A 24,727-nucleotide genomic window follows, 5' to 3' on the forward strand; every position below is an offset into this window, starting at 1 on the left:
AAAACCAAGTCAGCAATGTTTTAAAGCACATTAAAACATATGAACGCTCTATAAATATTTGTTAAGGTTACTGATTCTGAGCAGTGGATCAGGGAAGACGACACACAAATGGCACATGGGCAGGTTATAAAGGATTTCAGAAGGCGGAAGGCGTAGGAGGCAGAATGCTGATGGGTATTTCAAGCTGAAGGCACAGGAAAGGGTACAGTAGGTTGAAGGGGCAGGGTGCCAGAGCAATGCCATCACCTCAGCCTGCTGGTGCTATCTCCCAAGCACCTTACACATACCCACTTCTTCCCACCACTATCCCAGGGCACCATTTTCTTTCGGGTGGACTCCAAGCTGACTTTCAAGCATCCACTCTTGTCCCGTGTTATTCATCTCTACACTGCACCAGTGTTCTTTTTAAACCACCAAAATTGTTAGGGCCATTCCCGCCTGAAGCCTTTCAACTATATCTCCTTGCTCTTTGGATACAACATATAATTCCTTACTTTGCTTAGAGCCCCCTTCATGCGCTGGCGCACACATGCTTCCAACCCATCTTCTGCCCTCTTCTCCTGCTCAACAGCCCCAACCACACGTGCTTCATTCCACCCTCTCCACTGCCCCCCTATACTGAGGCACATCCAAGCCCGGAAAGCTCCCTGACCCACCTGCCCCATTTCCCACTGACCTCATATCTATGCTGTAAACCTCTGCTGAGAGATCCTTTATTTCACAGAACTCTTCCCTGACTCCTCCCCCAAAGCCCCAGGCTAAGTGAGGTCCCTCTACTCACACCCCAAATAAACATTTGGTGAGTATCTAAGGCCTTGAGGATAAGGGCTGTGCCTGCCTGGTTCATCGCCCTCCACTCAGGGCTCGGACACAATGCGCATCCATTCCCTATGGAGGAATGAGAGGTGTGCCGGGTCAGGAGGCTGGAGAACAGACTGGGGACTCAATGGGGAGACCCTGGAAGCCAGTCAGGCCCTTTATTCTGAGGCAATCAGGAGAAGACAGCTGGGCCCGGCATTCGCCTTGCTGTCCACACTGCTGGCCTCTATCTCTGCTCCTGGCACCAACCACAACTGCTGGCTCAGCTTGACCAACCTTCCTCCAAGGAAGCAGAAAGAAACTCAGGGTCTGCTCGCCACCACCCTACTTCCAACCGAGCGAGAACCCAGCAAGGCGGTCTTCCCTTTCACTGGCCTGCTCGGAACCTTGGTCTGTCCATCTGCTCACTGCAGAGGGCGGTGATGGATGACTGGTCTACCAACAGAAGCGATGATCCCCACTCTGGGTGGGCTCCTGCTTCCACACGCATGCTCTAACCTGGGGCCTCAAATTTATCCCATTTTGAAATAGGACATTCCTCCCCCTCTTAAAGCAAGCTCCTACCCTCTTACTCCTCTCTAACCGCCCCCCCCCCCAGCCCCCAATGGCAGTCAGTTTGCCCTTGGCAACTGCCAGCACCAGATGCAGACCTCTGCTGCCCCCCCTCCCAGCTCTGGCCCCAGGGGGCGTGTCTTCCTGCTCAGACTGGACCTCTCAGCCAGCCATTCCACAAACACTCCTGATGCCACATCCACCTCTGTGGAGTCTTAACACGTTGCGTACGAATCACAAGAATCTTCGTTTTTTCTGAGCCATGCATGCGTTAAGGACAGATAGCGAGAATTCTCGTTTTTACTGTTGACTCTTTTTACTTTGCACATTTTATTGAATTATTTGTTTCGTTAATAACAAAGGAAGCTGCTTTCTGCAGTATCACACCAGGAGGGATTACTAACATCATAGGTGAGTAAATCCTAAAAAATTCCATAGAAAAATAATAAATGACATAGAAGCATTTACGCTTTAAAGAGAAGAGTGCATTTTAAAGTAGTTTCTTTTAAAAACCTGCCGGAACAGAGGGGTATGAGGGATTTAAACCCCGCAGAACGCAACGTGTTAATCCAAGGTATATCCAGCTGGCTGAACTGTTTTGCTGAGATTCAGGCTGTCAAAATGAATTCCTTAAAACTCCCTCTGCTTACTTTTATACGCTATAATGCAGATGAACCTAGAAAATAGTATACTAAGTGAAAGAAGTCAGATACAAAGGTTACAGATTGTGTGATTGTGTAGAGGAAACACGCAGAATAGGCACATTCATAAAAATAGAGAAATTAGCAGTTGTCCGGATGCTCAGGGAGGGAGAGAACAGAGAGTAACTGCTGATGGACCCAGGCTCTCCTTTGAGGGTGATGAAAATGTTTTGGAATTTTATAGAAGTAATAAGAGCACAGCATTATGGATAACTAAATGCCACTGAATTGATAAATTTCTATACTATGAGAATTGCACTTCAAAAAAAATTCAAACACTTTTTGAAAAAGTCAATCTGTCCCTCCCCGTTCAAAAAGAGTGGCTTTCCATCCTCCTACATGCACCCTGGATCCTTTCCTGCCTCTTTCAAGAATTTGACTCCCATTACCCCTTTTATTTTCAATTTCCTCTCTCCATAGGAGGCCCCCCCTTTTTGTTCCCTGCTGACAAATCTGTTCAAATCTCCCCAACCTAAAAATCCTACCCTTAACTCTGTTTTCTCCTGAACTCTCATCTAGAACCACCTCAAGAGCTCATAAAAAGCAGCCAATATCAACGAGCCTCCATTTTCAAGTCCAATATTCCCTCCTAGTTCCATTTCTGGGGTAAAGCAGTCTAGAGATAGTGAAACCTACCTGCTACAGCATTTCCAAAACTGATAGACAAAAATATACAAAACTATTATAAAAATGTACCGATGAGCCTGCAAGAAACTCTGAGGTCAAGGAGGAGACAGGAATAAATCTTTGAGGAGCTGCCAGGTACCCTTCAGAGTTACACTGCCCAATAACAGGGACGTGAGCTACACATGGCTTTTTAATTGTATGTTAATTAAAATGAAAACTAAAAGCTCAGGGCCGCAGCTGCACTAGCCACATTGCAAGGGCTCAATTACTACCCCTGGCTAGTAACCAAGTGACTATTGTGTTGGACATTGCAACATATATCCCACTTAGAAATCTCGGTATCTAGAAATGGAACAGCTCAAGGTGTTCTGGTACCTGATTCAGATAACAGAACCGAAGATTATAACCATCTTGAAAGAATTCCCTAGAATAAAACAAAGGGGAGGCAGATGTAGTATTTACTAATCCCCCCAGTACAAAAAAAAGGCCAGAGGAAACTTTCTGCAACACATGAAATTATAAAGATTAAACAGAAGAAGGTGGAGATGTGGGACACAACGTAACAAATTTTTATTAAAGAAAAAGCAGTGTCCAAAAAACAAGTTTAAAAAAAAGTCAAGTAGGCATGAACAAAAAAGAAATTAGCTATTTTAAAAACTATTCCCAAAAAACAGCCAATCTGAAGGCCCAAACATTACAATGTATAGATAGCAAAGACAATGGGATAAATAGATAAAACGACCATCTCAAAAATTGTTTATGCTACACTGAGACCACCATCTCTTAATTTACTACTTTATGTTTTGGATTTTTTTTTTTTTTAAATTGACCATTATAGCCCTCCAAAAGGACATCCATAAAAGTAACCAATGTTGTTATAAGACATGAGTTTACTTTTAAAAATTATCCACTTAAGAAGGGCACCCTACTTAAATACATTTATTTGACATGACCCAAACCAGTCCACCTGGTGAAGTTCAAACACAAAGGTGGTATTCAGCGCTCTTGTGGCATACATTAAGAAACTTAGGCAGAAGGAACTAGGAGGCAACAGTTGCTGAAGTAAGGTTTTTATAGCTAAGAAGGGTGGTCCTTATTTAAAAATACACTAAATAGGATGTAGTTAGAATAGGGATTCTTGCAGCGCAGCCCACACACGGCTGAGGGTCCTTGAATCCTTTGGAGGGTTCCATAAGATCAACACTGTTCCTAATACGACTAGGAGGTTACTTTTTCAGTATCATCTCTCTTATCATTGTAGAGTGTCGCAGAGGCGACATGATGTGTGATATCCAAAGACTGAATGCACAAGCAGATAAAGAGAATTCAGTTGTCTTTCATAAAGCCAGATAGTTTGGCAGAAATGTCAAACAATGCCTGTTTTCACTATTTTTGTTTGTCTTGAACAATATATTTTCATGAAAATATAGGTTACTGATGTTATTTACCATGTAATGGGCTAATTATTGTTCTTAGATATATTACTAATTATTTTAAATTTTCATTTAAAAAGATGCAAAGTTAATTTCTAATAGAGTAAATACCAATTGATACAATCCACATGAACAAAAGTTCTGAGGTTCTCAATTTTTTTCAAGTGTAGGTCCTAAAATCAAAAAGTTTGAGAGCTGCTGTGTTAAAAACTGTGTACAGATTTTTCCCTCTATAAAGTTTATTTCTAAAAAGACATTGTAAATTTAGCTCAAAAAGAATATCTTTATACTTGACTTTAGGAGCTAAATTTAACTTGGAGTACACAGAGTTTAAAATCTGAACACTCAAATCCTTGAAATTTGTTAAAATATGGTCATTTTGAAAGCAAGCTAACAATAATGAGCAAAAATTGTAATAAATATTTTTCTTTAAAATACTCTGTGAAATAAGTTTTTACTGGTTCCCTACTAACTCATCAAATTATATGTAGTATGGTATTACAAGAAACTCAACCCCGATGAAACAGGGTGAGCTGATTTTTCACATTACTATGTGGGCATAAAAACTCTGAAAGTTTCTTTATCCAAAGCATAATACTAACTTCCCTTCCAAATCAGGATACGCCTCGTGGAAACTCTTATTCACCAAAAACTAAAATTCTGAGTCATAAATGAGACGCAAGTTTCCATGTGGCTAAATTGCATTAGATAGAACTGCACATAGAATGTATTCACCCTCATCAAGCATTATACAGATGCTGGAGTGTTTGTATATTTATATACAGAGAAAGAGAGCGAACACTAGCTCAGAATCAAAGACAAAAATACATATTCTTGACTTCAACTTGCCACAACAAAACACCTCTTAAAAACCACACTTTCCATTTGCCTGCCTGTCGCCTCAGCTGTCCAATTTTCAGCAGGTTTCTTTGACTCACTTAGCTAAATAGTTCAAGTTTGCATCGTGCAGGTTTCTCAAAAATTCAACATGCGGCCTCCTCAGAAGAAAGCCACCTTCCCCTGCAGGCTGCGGCCCCAGCTGCTATCTACTCCCTGCATCAGTGGCTGGGTCTGTGGGTTCATCTCCTTTCTTCCTCTAAAAGGGGTGTCAGTTGCAGGTGTGGCCCTGACATTGCACAGGAATATAATTAGCAGAAGGAAAACAGTCCCAGCTGAAGGAAGAAAAACAGGCCAGCAGAGAAAGACAGCGACAAGAATGAATACAAACAAGAGGGAGGAAATTACACGACGCTCCCCTCTGTTCCAATATAAGAAGAATCTGAGGGACTTTTCAACCTCCCCAAGCATGACTTGCACCGTGTAGAAGCTTATTCCTTTGAAAGAGAACAGTGTCAATGAGAGAACAAAAAGTGAAGCTTAATACTTACTATAAAGGTACATATTACATGCACCCATGGGTTAGGAAGAAACTATGCTTTTTAAAATTAGAGCTCGGGGCAGTAACCTTTCCATGCTAGACACAGAGCAGATATTTGAAAGTTTCTCTCTACACAATGTTTTCTCTATTTGCTTTCTTGGTTTGGAGAACATTACAGAGAAATGCCTGTAAGCGAAGGAGACGGTCTCATTAGGGGAAACAATATGATTTCAAGAATGAAAAAGAAGTCACAACTGTGTGGACAGTAGTTGAAATGTAACAATGAATCGGAACTGAAGAGCAGGACAAACTTTCTGGATGTTTTGGGGGCTGTCTTATAAGGATACTGATTAATGTAAATGACAACCCACAAAGAAGCACATATAAGTCTTATTTTCACTACATCAAGGGGAAGGGAGAACAGAAAGTTTAGTTGGTCAGGTTAGAATGAAAGAGCCCTCTTGCTTCAATCTTATTTCTGTTTCTGAAGAACGAAATGTAAGTCACTCATCATTGAAACTGAAAGTGAACGTTATGTGTGGTTTATGGAAGTCATTACTTTATTAGTCATACTTCATCTCTTTATAGGCTTTACCATTTTTTAAATTATATTCAGTGCAGTTGTCATTGAAAATCGCTTCACTTGTAAGCTCAAATTACACGGTGCAAATGCCACCACGTAAGTAGGTAGAAGGGGGCGATGAGAGAGAGATAAAAGAGCATCACAGACAGGTAGGAGGCCAGTGTGGTGCCACAGGAAAACAAATCTCTGATGTCAGCACATTTTACACAGTTGCTCTGAAATGGTTTCTCTCCCATTTCTCAGGAAATAGGCTGTAATTTCAATCATTACAACCAAGTTTATTAGGAGGAACAAAGGAATTCAGAAACCAAGAACTTTCAGGGTGTAACCATGTCTAATATAAATATATATATATATATATATATATATATATATATATATATATATATATATATAGTTTGATGGCAAATTGGTATTTTTAAGAACAGATGTGGGAATGCTATAGCGGACAGCATCCATTTCCCTTTTTCCAGCACAAGCCAAGTTTTGTTCAGGGCTCCGTCCTCTCACGTGGGTGAGATCTGACAGCGTCAGGACCGGAGGGGCTGACACTGACCCTGAGTGACTGGCGGGGTGACAGAGACCAACCAGAGCCAGAGAGGCTTCCTGGAAGACCACCTTGCAGCATGGGGTGAAGCATGCAAGGGGGTGTTTTACAGGATTACTTTTATTTATTTATTATGTTACTTTTATTTACTTAAATGCGTTATTTATTTAGCATTCGCTTATCTTCATTAAAACTATTTTAAGGGTATGCAGAATTCCAATGGCAGCAAAAATAATTTAGGTGAGACACTGAGAAAAACTTAATTTTAAAGATTGTGACGTACTGGCTTCTTAAAAAGGGTTGCTGAGTCTCTTCACCAAAGGGAGAGATTTAAGGAAAGAGTATAGATCAATCAGGACCCATGACACCAATCCTGTGTCCTCAATTATGACCCCAAAGACCAATTTCCACCTGGATCCCTCTCCACCTACTACATACATGTGGTGTTCCTAACCCTCAAACTCAACAAGCCAAAAGCTGAATCTATCACACTTCCCCTCACAACCTTCTCTTCCTTCTGACACCCCGAATTCCGTGACTAGCCCCATAACCTTCCCAGGAAGCCAGCCCCCAAAGCGTGCTCGACCCCTCGTCCGGCACTGGACACCTGGCCACCCAGGCTTTGGGTGCTGTTGATGGTGCTGCAATTTCAGATGCCCCCATCTCTACCTCCACCCCACCCCCTCTCCAGTCTAATCCTCATCACTTCTTTTCCAGAACTGTCTCCTACGGATTCCTTGCCACCCAGAAACTCCTCCTATCCAATCCAACTAATAAATGAATTTGTCACATTGATCTATTACAGCACGGCTCTCATTCACTTGACAAACACATACTGACCCCTGTATTAGTTTTATGCGCTAACAAATTACCATAAACTTAGTGGCTTACCACAACACAATTTTATTTTACATTTCAGGAGATCAGAAGTCCCAAATGAGTCTCAGTGGACTAAAATCAAGGTGTCGGTAGGGCTTCGTTCCTTTCTGGAGAGGCTCTGTGGGCGGAATCCCTTCCCTTGACTTTTCTAGCTTCTTGAGGCTGCCTGCACTCCTTGGTTTAGGGTCCCCTTCATCCATCTTCAAAGCCAGCAACCTTGGGCGAAGTTTCTTCAAGCCGCCATCTTTCTAGTTCTCATCTGCCTCTCTCTTCCATGTTTAAGAAACCTTGTGATGACAACACTGGGCCCACCTAGATAAACTAAGCTACTCTTCCTAGTTAGTCAGCTGGTTAGGAACCTTAATTCCGTCTGCAACCTTAATCCCCTTTGTAGCCTAACATATTCACAGGTGCTGGGGATTAGGACACGACATCTTTGCGGGGGGAGGGGGCATTACTCTGAGGACCATGACCACCAGATACAAGACATCGAGACAGGCACAAGTTAAACAAAATAAAGACTCTCCTGTCAAGATCATGTTAGTCCTTTTGATACCAAATGTTGCTTAAAGAAGGCTAAACTACGTAGTCTTATATTAAAGCCTTCATTATTTCAAAATACTTCTGTAGCCTTATCAACTACACTACTTCCTAGTTGCACCCTAGTACTGTACTCAAAACGCAGAACTCAGGCACACCACACACACACACACACACACACACACACACACACACACACCCATTCTCACGTAATCTGCTCTACCTAACAGGCCCTCTGGACTCTCCCGTCCAATTTATACTTATCTTTTAAGGCCCAGCTCCTGTGCCAGCCACCCTCTCTATTTCTCCATCTTCTCTGAATGCCCACAGTGCCATTTCCCCAAATTAGCACATTCAGCAGTGACATAAAGGAAAGAGTGAGGCAGAAAAACGGTTCCTGGTGCTGCTCTCCAGCTCGCTGTGTGGCCCTGGGCAAGCCATCTAACATCTCAACCTGGCTTTCATCATCTATCAAGTGAAAATGCAGGCCACTGTTTCTAAATTCTTTCCCAGTTCTTAAGCTCTATGAAATTGAGAGGATTCTTAGTCACTTATTTTGATCCCCAAAGCCACATCTAGTCAAGGCCACCATCCTGTCAACCTGATTAATGCACTCTTTTCCTAATGGATCCTCCCTGCCTCCAGTCTTGTGTTGCCCCCCGCCCCTCCCCACAAAAAGCATCTTACTAGGTCACTAACTTCCTCAAAACCAGTTAAAGGCTCTCAGGAAAATGTCCAAACTCCTCAATGTGGGCCCCAGGACCCACACGGTGGCCCCTGCTTCCTCCTCTGGTTTTCCTCACTGACTTTCTTTCAGTTCCTCACAGGCTCCTCCAACCCCCAGTGACCTGCCACCTTCCCTTCAGAGCCTTTGCTTGAATGCCTATTTCCTCTCTCCTCCAGAGAAATTCTTGCTCATTCTCCAGGCAACCTTGCCTGATCCTCCCAGCCTGAGTCAGGTGTGCCCGTCTGCCCCCACCGCACGGCCACAGCCTTTACCACTGTAGCACGTGACATCTGTTCATCTGTCAGTACCCTCCACCAACTCCAGCTTCCACGTGGACAGGACTGTCCGTCGCACCCACCATCTGTAGCACAGGCGGGTGGCTGGTGCCTCAATTCTGTAGAGACCAGCAGGACGTTTAGCTTCCCACAACCACTCTGGGCATCTGGGATCCCCGTCACTTAGAGCCAAACCTAACTGCACCATACATGGCCGTAGCCACAGCACCAGTAAGTATCTGCTGACTCAACTCCACACCTCGCCTCTTCTACTGGATTATAATCTCTTTGCCAGTCGGTGTACTGTCATGTGTCTCTGCGGGATCCATGCTCCTTAGCAGAGGGCAGCACACGTAAATGATCAATGAATTAATGACCACTTGACCCCTGAAGCAGATAGGCTCTGTCCAACCTATATGGTCTCCTTCCACCTGGGCTCCATGTTGCGGCTAACCAAAACGAGGTTAAAAAAGCGTGTCCGTTTCCACCATTATTTTACCATGGAAGAGCTGGGTGCCTAGTCACCAGAGTTCATGCTATTCCTCCTTGGGGACAATGCCCCCAGTGTGATCTGCAGTGGGCATACTGTACCTGAGCACTCTACAAGGGAATAAGCAAATAGGCAAGGCCCTTTAAAATAACAGCATGTGTCACCTCTGCTCCTGGGCAGGCAGGATCTCTAGCAATTTGTATGATCGTAAGGCTGTTGGTGCCCTACTCCTGGAGGGGGAGAATGGCAACACTGGAAGGGAAGGGAGCCCTCAAGAGTCCCCTGCCTGAGTGGACTCCCCATTCGTGAAATATTAAATCCTGTCGGTCCATCAAGGGACACTGCCCTTCACACAGACACGAGCACAGATTACTGATTATACCTGAAAGGTACATATTTACAGAAACATACATGCAAATAATTGCTAGACATCTACTACATCCCAGATGGTATGTAAGTACAGAGGAGATAGAGATAAATATGCCAGACACTGAGCAAAGGGTGAAGGAAAGTACTAGTCATTCTCACTTGAAGAATGAGGAAACTGAGGCAGACGAAGGTTAAGTATTAGAACCAAGGTTATACAAGTAGGAAGCGGTGAGAACATCTAACTCAGTGAAAAGGATCAAAGGTCCTAGGGCATGAGGGTTTGACCTATGAAGAACAGGTCTTTTTGTTTTTCAATTATTTTTTTCAGTTATAGTTGACATTCAATACTATTTCATATTAGCTTCAGTGTACAGCATAGTGGTTAAACATCTATACCATTTGAGAGCAGGCCGGCGACAGCTAAGGCAGATCAAGGACATCAGTGTCCCATGCGAGCCTCTACCAGGGCCCCTGAAGGCTGGGTTTAAAGAGGTTGAGCTCTACTTCCATCGTATTCCTACCATTAAATCAGATGGTAATTGCAAATAGCTGGGAGACAAGCTTTTTAGAGGCCTTTACGCAACATTTTCTGCTATGTGCAGCTACTTGTAATTCTTACCTGATTACAGTCTCTTAACTGATGTGATTACTTGAATATTTAAAATAAATTATCACGTTCTCCAAGCTCATTTTGTACAAAATATACAAAGACAGTGTTAGCGCCTCAGTTGAAATTGAAAGAGGGTGGAGAAACATAATTAACAAAGTTAAGTACCTCCCCCCTCCCCCCCAGGGCAAAAAAGATTTAAATTCAAACCTGTGTAATGTAAATAAGGCATGTGACATGAAAACACATTATTTTTTAAAACCTGAATCTAAACATCCACATTTTATAAATGTTGTTTGGGTGTGGGGGTAAATGAGGAGAGGCAGTGTTAAAAAAAAAAAAAAATCTGCTACAATGTGGTATTTTTATTTATTTGTGTTTTTCCAGGACCCATCAGCTCCAAGTCAAGTAGTTGTTTTAATCTAGTTGTGGAGGGCGCTGCTCTCACTGGCCTATGCAGGATGGAACAGCAACCTTGTTAAGAGCACCCGCTCTAACCAACTGAGCTAACCAGCCGCCCCATACAATGTGGTTATTTTTAAAAGCAAACTATCTAGTAATCATTTATTCCTCTCTTGTGTAGTGTGTGTCTAAAGCAAATAGTTGTTTTATCACCTGGTCACATTCCGTGTTAATATATACGCTGTCCTGTGCATTTGGTGATTTTCTGATTTTAGGAATTACGGTGCTCATAGCCCTTATGTTGTCAGACCCAGTGACCACACCCAGAAAGAAAATGGAGTTCTAAGAGTCTAGTAACTCCAAGAGAACTGAAGCTGGTGGAAAGGGAGTATCTGCAGCCTGAACAAGCGGCCCTTAGCCGGGCCTGTGTCAGAATGACCTAGTAGATGTTTTCAAAATACACATGACTTCCACCTCCACACAAGGGAAATCAGACAGTCTGGAGACAGAGGCTCCCGAGAGGATCTGGGTGCTGTCCCAGCCCGCACCTCTCAGGTGTTCTATACCTTGTAAATAAAACCCAGGTGAAGCTGGGGCCAGGGAAGGAAACCGATGCTGGACGCCGCCCTTGGCCTGTCACACTAGTCCAGCCAACTGGCACCTGGGCACAGTTTGAACACTGATTTCTTATACCAGTAATTATAGAGTTCTCCTGTGTATGCACTTCTGGTTACACCAAAAAGAGGAGGCTTAAGTGCAGAATATCTAAAAAAGGAGTCAGACAAGAAACAAAAGGTCACCTTCTTTCAAGGACTCATCTTAAATGTTATTCCTCTATTAACTTGGTCTACATTAGTTACTGCAAAATTTCTACATTGGATACACTGTCAACCGCCCACAGTGTAACGATGAATAAGAAACTCAACTCTGTTTTTTCTAGTTCTGTATCAAGAACTGTAAATGCATAGATTTACGGCTAACAGGTGCACAGCAGACCAGGCAGCTCAGTGCAGACAGACTCTAGCCAGTCTGCCTGGGTTTGAAGACTGCATCTGCCACCTACTAACTGGAGAGCCTTGAACAAGTCACTGAACTTTCTGTGCCTTAGTTTCCTCATGTGCAAAATTGGGGTACCTATCTTGGGGTTTCTGTTGAGGCCAAAATGAATTAATATACACAGAGCACTTTGGAAAAGTGCCTGGGATATGCTGTTTGAGCAGCTATATTCAGTACCAGCTAATTCTTTTTATAAATTGCAAAGTATTCCATTGCCCAACTGCAACATAATTTCATTTTCTGAAGAACATTTACTCTGTTGACTCTTTCGATCTTTTGGTATTATAAACAATGTTTCAGTGAATATCCTATGAAATAGAGGGATCTTTTACCATGATCATCAAATTAAGTTAATCCCCTATCTAACTTTCGTGTGTAATACTGATGATTTGAACACCTTCTAAGGTAGGCACACGTATTATCACCTCCAAGTTCTACAGAGAAGTCGCCACGAAGTGGAATGATGTATGGCCAGAGCCGACACAGCCGTAAGTGGCCGAGTTGGAACCCTATCCAGTGTGCTGCCAGCCTGAAATGTTGTCTTCTTCAATACACTTCCTACAGCGTCGCTTACTGAAAAAAAAAGCATAGTGGATGCTCTTATAAATGCACCTCAGAGCCACATTAGAGACAAATATTCAGAAGTTCTGTAAGAAGCAAACTCAAATTTTCACAGGTGCATATCAGCTCACAGATGGGGCAGATGGAGGTTATCAACAGCTTCTGTAAATATTCAAGCAATTTATTTCTTCTGCCAAAGGCTGAAGCAGAGGTACCCTGAACACTACCCCTAGGGACATATACCACACTGCCAAACTCCCAGGGAAGCAAATGAATACCGTTTCCCCGAAAATAAGACCTAGTCGGACAATCACCTCTAATGGGTCTTTTGGAGCAAAAATTAATATATAAGACTCAGTCTTATATTATACAAGACCCAGTATTATAGTATAGTATAGTATAGTATAGTATAGTATACCAGGTATTAGATTATATTATACTATATTATATAAGACCCAATCTTATATTATAGCAAAATAAGACTGGGTCTTATATTAATTTTTGCTCCAAAAGATGCATTAGAACTGATGGTCTGGCTAGGTCTTATTTTCAGGGAAACACGGTAATTACTGAATTTGATATTATGAGAACTATCCTTTGGGAAAAGAGAAATTCGTGACAATTATTTTGTAGTAGCATTTGCTGTGCCAGGAAAAGGGGAACAGGTACTCTGGGGTTCAGAATAACTCAGATAAAATAAAGATCTAAGTGGCCAATTCTCTAGCATGGCGTTAATTAGATCTGCTCAGTATGGGCTTGGCTTATAAAAGATTCGTTCTAACAGGGTGAAATTGTTGACAATGGGAAAGAAAAGGGCAAAGTTAGAACTTAACAGATGGAACCTATAAACTAGCATGTGCTAACAGGAGGGTGGCTAATCTAGTATAAGGAGTATAGTTAGAAATTGCAGGTATGTTTCAAGAAAATGGTTATTCTCTTAACTAGAGGAAGCACGACAGTACCAGCACTAAAAATCTTAAAACAAATTGGGATCCTAAATCCCAGTCAGCAAGAAGACAAAAGTCTAACTTAACATATAAGGGATACTAACACATTACACACAACTAACTGTACTTCACACAGAACTGGCAGGAGAGAAGGGTGGGAATTTCGCTTTTCTGAACACTCAGCAAGCATGAGTACTTCAAATCCAGGGAGGACACAATTCTAAAAGCAAATGCCTACAAGTGAAATAAAAACGCTCCCATGGAAGAAATACATCAGTGGGAGCCCAGTGGGAACCAAACAGTTTGGTAATGATAACATTTCTGGGTTGAAATCAAGGTTGGGGGTGTGGGTGGGTGGGTGGAGGTTTCTACTACAGAAATTAAAAATTAGGTCAGGTTACCTTCCTAAACAATTCACTGTGCTAGGTCAAAACATCTCCAGCAGTTATGTTTAACCTCGTAAAGAGAAAACTATAATTTCCATCACTGATTCTGACATCTGCCTTTCTCAGACCTGTTGACAAAAAACATCCAGCCTAAGAGAAAGCTTATCAGAGTTTATTTGGGCCACCCTGACAACAGTTGCCGGGAAGCAACATCTCAACGGATTGAGAAAATGCTCTGCCAAATGGCAGTTTGCAGCCTATTTTATACATAGAATCAAGGAAGGAGGGTTACATGAAGTCCACTGGTGATAGATTAAGGGGGAGGGAGAAAGGAAAGTGGGGAAATCTCTGGGATTGGATAAAAGTTAACTGGAGAGACAGGTACTTCTTTCACATAGGTGGGTACAGGATAGTTAATAAATAATTCACATAAAGATGTTAATCAAGAGACAAGAATAATGATGAGGAATTCTGTTCTTTCCTGCTCTGGTCCAGAAAAAGGGATTACTGACATTCCAAGGACGTCATCTTAGGTGCAAAAAGACAATAGACAGGCTCACTTAAAGGCACAGATTAACTTTATGAAGGAAGCTTTTGGCTAAAGATGTGACTTCCTGCCATGACCCACTTAGTTATGAATTTATTTTTTTTTATGCGCACGCCATCATATGTGGTTATTTTCAGTCCTGAGCTTGTCAGGTTTAATATGTGGCCCCTTTTCCTTCCAGTTTCCCCTTTTGGTCATAAATCAATCTGAAGGATGCACGGATGACCAACCTTTTGGTTGCATAGTGTGGTCCCACAGTGCTAGGAAGGCCCATCCCTAGGGAGTCTTAGTGTCAGCGTCTGTCTTGCCGAATGTCTGACCATGGGGGTGGGGCAAGACCGTCCGTCAGACGGCAGTCAAGGCCAAATTGTTTATTTATTTAAAAGACAAGGTGAGCAAATGGGAGGCGGTCAGATCCTGTATGTCTAAACTAAATATATTCTGGATCATTTCTAACCTTTGAGCTATCACGATCCGAGTTTTTTTTCTCTGCCTTATGTTGTTTTGCATCTAGTGTAACATGTACAAACTAGGACCAAGAGCAATAGTACTAAACCAGTAACACGGATTAGGAGCAGAAAAATGTCTAATATTAGACAAGTATGAGTCTGAGGGGAGCAAACATGCTAACCAACCAAAGAACCCTTTACATGCATTATCATAATTTATTAAGCTAATATATTTTCCTCTCTCGTTTACTGCTGTTTGTACCTTATGATAAGTTTGGCGAGATGAATGAAGACTCTTATATTTCAGGATCTAGAAGTTCTACTTTTTTTTGGCCAATTAGTTTCCATAGAAAGGACTTCATGGGGAGGATTAAGTTCAATATCCCAACACATTGGATTTCCAGTATCAATATTATCATGGGTTGTATTAACCTCAGGCAAAGTTAATTCGCCTATGATTTTAGTATTACACAATATTCCTATAGTATTTACGGGAAACCTGGTGTCATTATAATAGAAATCAGTTAGTATGACAGAAGAATTTTCTAATCCTTCCCAATTAAAAACGTCCCCGTCCCATGTACCATATATTCTTGTTTGTTGGGGTGGATACGACAGGCCAGGATTGGGTGAATTCAGAATTCCACATAGATTGGGGACATAACCAGAATTCACCCTTTCACCTTTTTGATTTAATATGGCCTATCTAGTTTATATTGGAAGCACTCAAGTGTCATTTATTAACCTGATTTCTGCTATTGGTATAACTGGGAACTGTAACCTTAAGATTTAATAGGGGCCAAGGCTGTAAGAACACAATGGTATAAATTACAATTACTCCCTAAAAACTTCTAGAGGCCAGGAGGACAGTACGAGTTTCATAAATAAGTTTTCTGTGCCTCCGCAGCCATGTGGAGGGCCATTTTATGAAATATACATCCACGTCAGCTTCTACCTGAATTAATATAGTAAGCAGTCTATGTTGAGTTGGGGGTAAGCATAGTTGGGTTCTAACATTTATATATATATATATAAAATTTCTTTCTCAGTATTTCTTTTCCACTAACCTTCCTACTTCTTCACTCGTCCTTCTCAGTTTGTCTCCTTTTCCTCATTCTGAAGTAATCAACTCACTAGGACAAACGACTTCCTCTTAACCTCTCAAAAATACACCCACATCCCTTTCATTCCTTCTATAGTAATATTCCTTCTAAATTTCAAAACCATAAAATAATATTATTGATAATAAAGAGGTTATCTTGTACACCCTTAGCAATTATTAACAGTTGGGCTATGTAAGTACAGGGTTTGAGAAAAGCCTGAAGAACAATGATCATTATTACTAATATTATTATTAGCAGACAGGTAAAGACAATGAAACAAATGGTTATTTTAAGTTCAATATCAATTATGCAGATATACAGGCCTTCTACATGTCCTGGGACAGCTGTCTCACCCTGATGTCAGTGGCTTCTCAGCCCTGAGGCCTCTTTGGTACCCACTGACGGGCCCTTCCGACAAGGTTGGTTGGAGAGTCTTTAACTGATGTCTCATCCAGAGGAGAAAATCTCCTGCTTGTGAGTCGTGGTCTTTGAAGTCTTTGTCTCCCAGGAGCACACTGACGTGAATCAGCTAACTTACCAATTTCTTTAAGATAATTGATAAGTCCTTGATAATAATGTAGAATGTCTCCTTTTAGTAAGGTTATGTCCCTTCACATAGGGTGAACAATGACTAATGAGGAGAAAGCCGGGTTTACCAAAAGGAGTATGTCTCAGGCTGAGAAGCACTACAGGGAGAGCTTTGGGCCAAGGGAGATTAAAAGCTTCTGAAAATGTACCTCATTGAGATTTAATTCACCATTTGTACACTCTACCAATCCAGAGGACTGGGGGGATAAGCACAATGAAAATGCTGTAAATAAGCCAAATATGACAAATAGACTTTATCATTGGCTCAGTGAAATAAGTCCCTCAGTTCCTATGTAACTCAATGGAGTTCCCTAATTGAGGATTACTTATTCGTATTTTCAGTAACTTCCTTACCATTAAGGCTGTTGCTCTCTTGCAAGGGGATGTCTCAACCCAGTGAGGCAACACACAAATCTTGACTAACACATATTTGTACCCTTGAGATAGTGGCATTTGGATATAATCCAATTACCATACCTCAAATGGACCTAAAGGAAATGGGAAATGTCCTTGGAACCCATGGAGCGATTTTCCAAGGTTATATTTTGTACAGACAGAACATCTGCTATACACCTTATGAGCTACAGTAGGAGATTTCTAATAATACTCCATGAAACCATCTTTCTAAGACCCCAACGTGTTAGCTCATGTACATGCTAAGCTATATCTGTTTGGGTCAAAGTTCCTTCTTTTGTTGCCATATTTTCTTTTCTTTTGCAGCTGCCCATTGGAACTGTAACAGTCTTTTATTGATTTAACAGGGAGAAGAAACAATCTCAAGTCTGGATAACTTGGCTGTTTATTGCTGCCAGACTAGCTGCAGTACCAACTAAATTATTTTCTTTTCCTTCTATGAGGGCATCCTTAGAATGTCCTGGAATTTTGATAGTTGCCAATTGTTTCAGTTGCTATATGACATCTAACTTAAATTCTGCAACCTGTTTTCCATCCTTACGGGTGGCCCTGAGGAAGTTAAGAAGCCTCACTGCTTCCCAACAAATTGTGAGCTACACCAAAGGTATAGCAACTATCAGTATAAATATTGGCTATTTGATCTTTGGCTCATTAACAAGCTCCTGTTAGATCAATTAATTCAGCTTGTTAGGCTGATCTTATCCAACTAAATAAAAAACTTTAATTTATGTTTACCATGAAAGTTATTGCATATAGCATAGAATAAATTATCCACATACTGGCTTAAAGTAGAATTTCTGGGAAATTCAACATTATTCAAATCAGTTTTTAATATCTGAGAGAAATAGGTGGGACTCTTTGTATACCCCTGGGGCATTACTGTCCAAGTAAACTCTGATCTTCCCACGTGGAAAAGCAAAGAGGTATTTGTCTTTTTTTTTTTTTTTTTTACAGGAATGCTGAAAAAGTCACTACATAAATCTATCACTGAAAAATATTGGCAATACACACAGGAATCGCTGATAATAGGGTACGTGGAGTTGGAACCACAGGACATCTATAGCTCTGAGATCCTGTGCAAATCTCCATCCTTTCCCATTGGGTTTCTTTACTGAACGGATAGGAGAACTACAGGCGCTCATACATGGAATTATAAGCCACCCTTTTAAAAGTAAGCTTGTACCATGAGCTAATTCCAGCTGGTGTGTCAGGCCTCAAAGGATATTCCTATATATTATGTAGAGGCAAAGTATTATCAATAATTATTTTAATAGGAGTGACTGACTTAATATTGCCAATCATCTGTACTGGAAAAAGCCTAAAATTATATAGGAACATCCTGTAACAAACATCCCATTAGTATCAAGACTAGTTTCCTCTCACACAGTAGTAGTTTCTTTTGAAATCACTATTTTCCTAATCTGATCCACTTAGTCCTAAATACATTTCACCCTTCTGGGAGGATATGTGGGCATCATTGGTAAGAAAGTCTCACTCTATCAGGTGAATTGGGGCAGATTTAAGTAGTAAAAATCTGTTGCCCCTTAACATTTCCTAGCAGGAGAGGAATAGGTTCTGATTTAAACAGAACCTATCAGATGTCCCTACCATTTGTACAGAAGCTTTACTCCAAGGGAGAGGGCAGCTTAGCTGGGTGGTGCTAACAGATCAAGTAGCCCCAGTGGCCGGAAGACGGGGAGATGCCCTCATAGTCCTTGGAGCAGCCCTATGCTTGCTTCTATTCCCTTCCTTTTTCTAAATCCTATTTTAGTTTTCTACAATCCTTAAGGTGACTTGTCTTTTTACAGTAAAAGCAGATTCCTCTGCAGGAGTTTCCCCAGCAAACCTTTAATAATTCTGTTGCTTTGCTCTCAGAAACCAATAGGTGCATTAATTGGATGGAATAAATCAGAAAAGCCAGGATTATATGTTCTAACCATATAACCATTTGAACAGTTAATTCAAATTCCTTTGCGAACTCATCAGTGTCCTAGAGAGGGTTGGGGGAATCTTTAGATGTCTTAGTTCTGCCTGCATACAACCGTGGATTCCCCTCCGTCCAAGACCAGTTAGGTCCTCTCCAAAGAGAGCTGCAGCAGAGCTGCAGGAGACAGAGGAAAAGGAGAGCAAGTCCAGACAAGTAAAGCACACAGTGGGACAGCTGAAGGGGGCAAAGTGGGGTATTGGCATTGAGCAGCTTCAGAAACCTTTAGTTCACAGACAGTCTCTAAAATTTTATTACTAACTTCCTGGAGAGAAGAATGTCTCTCTACACCATTTCAGAGGCTGCTTTCTATTTGCCAATTGAGGTAAGCCTCCCATTCCATTTAGTTGGATTTTTAAGCCAGCTTTTTCTAATTGTGCACACAAAAAATTCAGATGTCAAAAGAACTCCATTTGGGCCATCTTAAGTTGATATCACTTCTAGATACATCTTTCCACATTTGTTAAGTACTTGCAAGTAAACACTCCCTAGGAGCTGTACATCAGCAGGAGAATGAATGAGGCTGGAGTCTGAGAGCTTGTCGGCCTTGGAGGCTCGATTGCCCATGTTAATTTTTAGTTTTCTGAGACCTGCAGAGTCTGAACAAATATCTAGTGATCTTGTGTAGTGGGTTGAAGTGTGCTGCTTATGGGTTGAGCTCTGAGGGGCTGTTACCTCCCAAGTCACTTTAATCCTCTTATGTGCCTTGGTTTCTCTCCCCGGCTGTGGCTGCCTAGTACAACCATGAGGGCTTGGAGCACTAGGTAACCAGCCTTTATGTGTGTGTCCCCAGACAAGTGAAATATTTAATGACAGTTGTGTTGGAATTCCTGATGGGGCCACTGCACGTTTTGAGGAGTACCCTCAAACACCTCCACAAAGATTCTTAGTCACCTAAGAATACCCAAAAGAGAGTAAATGCCCCTTATTTTCAAAGTTTCTCATTTATCCAACAAAATTTTGTTCACTCACAGTAAGCAATTCCAATTGAAAAGCCAAAATTAAAACCAGCCACCCATTTTTTTCTCCTGTCCTTGAGTTATCTTAACTCTTGTCCTTAACCTGGGTTATCTCAACCCTTAACCTTTAATGCCACCTCGAGGATTTAAAAAACACACCAAAAAAACAGCTCAAATAAAAGTCAGGGCCTCCTACCTTAAAACAGGGAGGTCCAGAATTCCAGGAAAAACGCACCCAAGTTCACCCCAATGCAAAGCAGGGAGCCGGTGGGGCACAATGGGCCCCTGTTGGTACCTAGCACCAAATCCGGGTCCGCCGGGTGGTCCTGGGTGGGCTACTTTGGAATCCTGCCGACTATGCCAAGTAATGTTGACGAAAAACATCCAGCCTAAGAGATGGCTTATAAGAATTTATTTGAGCCAAACTGACAATTTCCAGGAAGCAAAATCTCAACAGATTGAGAAAATGCTCCACAAAATGGCAGCTTGCAGCCTATTTTATACATAGAATCAAGGAAGGAGGGTTACATGAAGTCCACTGGTGATAGATTAAGGGGGAGGGAGAAAGCAAAATGGGGAAATCTCTGGGATTGGATAAAAATAAACTGGAGAGACAGGTACTTCTTTCACATAGGTGGGTACAGGATAGTTAATAGTTCTCATAGAGGTGTTAATCAAGGGACAAGAATAATGATGAGGGATTCTGTTCTTTCCTGCTCTGGTCCAGAAAAAGGAATTACTGACATTCCAAGGATGTCATCTTAGGTGCAAAAAGACAACAGACAGCCCCCACCCCACCCCCGACCCGGATTTACTTTATGAAGGAAGCTTTTGGCTAAAGCTGTGAATTCCTGCCATGGCCCACTTAGTTATGAACTTTTTTTTATGCTCACGCCATCTTATGTGGTTATTTTCAATCTCTTCAGCTTGTCAGGTTTAGCATGTGGCCCCTTTTCCGTCCACAGACCTAAATGACTTCAACTTTCATTCTCTATCCCTGGTCAGACTAAACCAAAGCATTTTCTCGTGGCAAAAGTGAAAATAAAAAATTCAGTTTGGACAGGGACCTGAAAATCACTTTAGTTCAAGCTTTAATTTTTAAAGAAAAAGAAAATCAAGCCCAGACTTGATTTTCTTATGGTTGATAGGAAGTTAGGACAAGAAACTGTGGCACCTAGGTTCTATGCATCTAGGTTCTATGCCTCGCCCTACCTAACTATGCCTTGCAATCTTCTCAAATTACTTCAGTTGTAATAAACAAAGAAACATGCACGTCCTTTACTATAATCCTCTATCATGAGTCAATCTTTATTTATTTTTCTTTTCCAAAACCTTAACTTACTCAGTCTATAAAGACCTGGTTGCCATGTGAGGTGACATAGTCACAGGTTCAAGGGATTTGTGTTGTGGCTGCTCGCTCGCAGGTTGTGAAAGAAATCATGAGGCAGGTAGAAATACAGAAGGAAGATTTATTAAAGTAAGAGGAGGGTCAGCTGGGCAGAGACTACAACCCCGAGTCTTTGTTTCATATTAAGTTTTATATTTTCTAACCAGGATGTAAATTGCTTTGGCCTGTAATGGAATCTTCTATTAGGTTCGGCTTTGCCTGTTGGGGTGAGGGAAGGGCAGTTAAACTGGTTACCACAACCTTTGCATATTATATAAATTTAAGTTGGAACCAGGAGTGGATCCCATACATATGCAAAAACCTCTCCAAGTCATGGCCAGGCATGGAAGGCTGAAGTAAACAGAACCACTGAAACTGGTACCGTGTTTCCCCGAAAATAAAACCTAGCTGGACCATCAGCTCTAATGCATCTTTTGGAGCAAAAATTAATATAAGACCCAGTCTTATATTATATAAAACTCAGTATTACAGTAAAATAAGACCTGGTATTATATTACATATATTTATATTATATAACACCCGGTCTTACAGTAAAACAAGACTGGGTCTTATATGAATTTTTGCTCCAAAAGACGCATTAGAGCTGATGGTCCAGCTAGGTTTTATTATCGGGGAAACACGGTACTCATAGTAACTGTATGGTAAACAGTCATTAAGGTTTGGCAGGAAGGAGTAAAAGAAAGAAAAGAAAGATTTCAAAGTCCCAAGCTAAATTATACTCGCTAAAGCAAATCATTCTAGAGGTTAAAATCTCAAAATAGATTTAGTGCTACCATCAACCCATCTTATCAATTAGGATGAGGACAGCTGGGGTGAGGGGCATTATTCAACCTACCACAGTCTGCCTCTGGTCCCCAGATTCACATTTGTCCCACATGTAAAACATTCATCCCATCCCAAGGTCCCCAAAGGTCTCAACTCATTACACCATCAACTCAAGTCCAAATCTCACCAGCCCAAAAGCCCCAAATCTCATCACGGAAATCATCAAAATTCGGTATGGTTGAGGTTCTAGCTAAGAGGCTGGGTAGGAAGAAAATAGCATTGGTCATTCCTGTCACTACGGGCAGGGGGCTAATTCACTGCCTTCCCCACACCTGTCAGAAACTTCCACATCAAAGGCGGTCCTGGACTGGGGGGCAGAGAGCCTTATCTGCCCTCACACCCACCCTCGCCCAGGACTGTGAGGGTCCCCAACTCTTTCTGCACAGGGTTCCACTCATCACAAAACCCGAGATTCCACTCACCCCCGCACCTTGCTACAGAGGGACAAGTCAAGGCTCAGAGCCCCGGCCAAGGCCATCGACGGCCCCCCTTCTGTGGGCTGCCCTTCTGTCTCCCCTCCTGCATCGCCACCACCTTCTGCTGAGGCAATATTTATGTAATATCTTTGATGTGAGATGAGATAACCCAGCGGAAGGAAGGAACCCAGAAGCTTTGGTTCTATCTCCAGGCTCTACCAGCAACTGACTGCATGAGTTTGAGCAACACTGGGATCTTCCTTTTCTCACCAGTGACACTTTAGTAAAAGGTGGGAAGCATCCTGACTTCAGTACTATGACAATGGGAAAAAAGTGCTTGTCGCGATTTTAAGATGCCACTGATTTTAAGATGCATCTCTACCTAGATATGTCAAAATGTGAAAAACTGTCTGAAAATGGATGAAATGTGGTGGGAATGTACTTGCAGGAGGGCAACAGTAACAAGAAGTAGCTGAGAGAGACTGGCTGCAAAGAGAAGGAACTGCAACTCGAGGGGAAGAAACGGTTTGTGTGGATATGTATCTGGATTGTTAGGATATTTTCAGGTGATTACAAAGCATCCTTCTTCTGTCGTGATGATACCATGTTTCTTCTACCACCCGGTCTTAAGAGTGTCCTTCCTTTTGTTGGCCCTCAAATCCAACTGGTCTCCAAGTCACATTGATCTTATCCTCACAGCAAGCTGGCACAGTGAGGGCTCTCCAGTCTGTGCGCATGGCTGTGGCTCCAGGTGGAGCTTTATCACAGCCCCAGCCTCTTCTAACAGCCTCCCAGCTCATCGCCACCTGCCCAGCCTCTGTCCACGCCAATCCATCCTACACACTCTGACAAGACTCATGTTCCTGGAGCACAGCATTCATAATGCACTCCTGCTGCTTCAAAAGCTTCAGTGGTACCCTGTTTCCAAACCCCTCAGGAGAGAGAGCAGACTAGGCGGCCCAATGACCTGGGCTGTTATGCTTTGTGACTGTGGGCAAGTGTCTCAACTTCTCTGAGCCTCCATTTCCTCCCCTGTAAAGTGGGAGTGCTCATAGTACCAATTAACAGTAACTGAGATAAATCCAGGTAAAGTGCTCATTGCAGGGTTTGACACCTAAGAACTCAATAAAAGTTGGCCATTATTAGTATCATCAAGTTGCCTTTCTAACCTTTTCTTCCACTTCTGCCCTCTCTATCAGCTTTCAGCCAACTGGGCTACTTGGTTTTTGCCCAATTCTACACTTGTTTGCTCTCCAAACTCCCTCTCATAGAATGCTCACCCTCCTATCTCTGCATGTGATTCCTCCATGGAATAGAAGCCTACATTCAAATGTCAGTTCGATTCTGTTTAGTTTAATCCAATCATCTCTTTAGTACTGAATCCCTGTAGGCCCACACTGTGCTCACGGCCCCCATGTCCACACAGACCCTCCCTTAAGATGTACAAGCAGTCAGGTACAGGTGAGGTGAAATTTAAGTCCACTTCCTCAGTTCTGGAATGGGCCACAGGTTATCATATTGCCATTGTTCTAGTTACTACTTCAAGTAAACAAGGCCTAAATCAATCACCTCAAGGCCAAGGACCTTCTTTGCAGGTGGAGGGAAGAGAAGTTTCCCTATGAGAATATGGTGAGAGGAGGGTCCAAATTGCTGCTGGTGGCCACCTTGCAAAATCAGCCTGTGGACATAACCAACATCTGACAGGCCTTCAGGGAAACAAGCAAAAGCTCTGCCATGAGGACTTTTCGGGTCAGGTGGTCATCTGAGTTGGGTTTTCTGTCTCTTGCACCAAAAGCATCCTAAGCAATTCAACAGCACAAGGCACTGCTGTGTCTAACATGGACAGCTCTGCCATAAACCTTTTTAACACACAGCTAGACAAGACCACAAGAAATCTTCTTCTGACCCCCTTTTATAGCCCAAGGTGAAGGTTAAGTATGGGTGTAAAAGGATTAAACTGTAAACTACTTCAGGAAGCCCTCTGGAATTAGGACCTGTGTCATTCAACTTTCCGTAGAACCTCTCCCCCCATCTCAAACACACAAACACACACACCACACACCGCACTTAATAACTGACAGATCAATGAATTAACAACAAGAATGAATCAAATATGGGCTAAAAGGAAGGGAATACGTTTTAGGAAGGCTTGAAA

The 24,727-nt window shown here is 42.1% G+C and overlaps 1 protein-coding gene across 3 annotated transcripts in view; it reads right to left on the reverse strand.

Moving 5' to 3' along the window:
* The window catches only part of ELOVL5 (ELOVL fatty acid elongase 5), an 86,437-nt gene that overhangs the window by 51,285 nt on the left and 10,425 nt on the right, over positions 1 to 24,727 (reverse strand). The gene's annotated exons all lie outside the window — the stretch shown is intronic.

The sequence above is a fragment of the Rhinolophus sinicus genome, linkage group LG05 (genome assembly GCF_036562045.2).
Source record: "Rhinolophus sinicus isolate RSC01 linkage group LG05, ASM3656204v1, whole genome shotgun sequence".
Classification (NCBI taxonomy): Eukaryota; Metazoa; Chordata; class Mammalia; order Chiroptera; family Rhinolophidae; genus Rhinolophus; species Rhinolophus sinicus.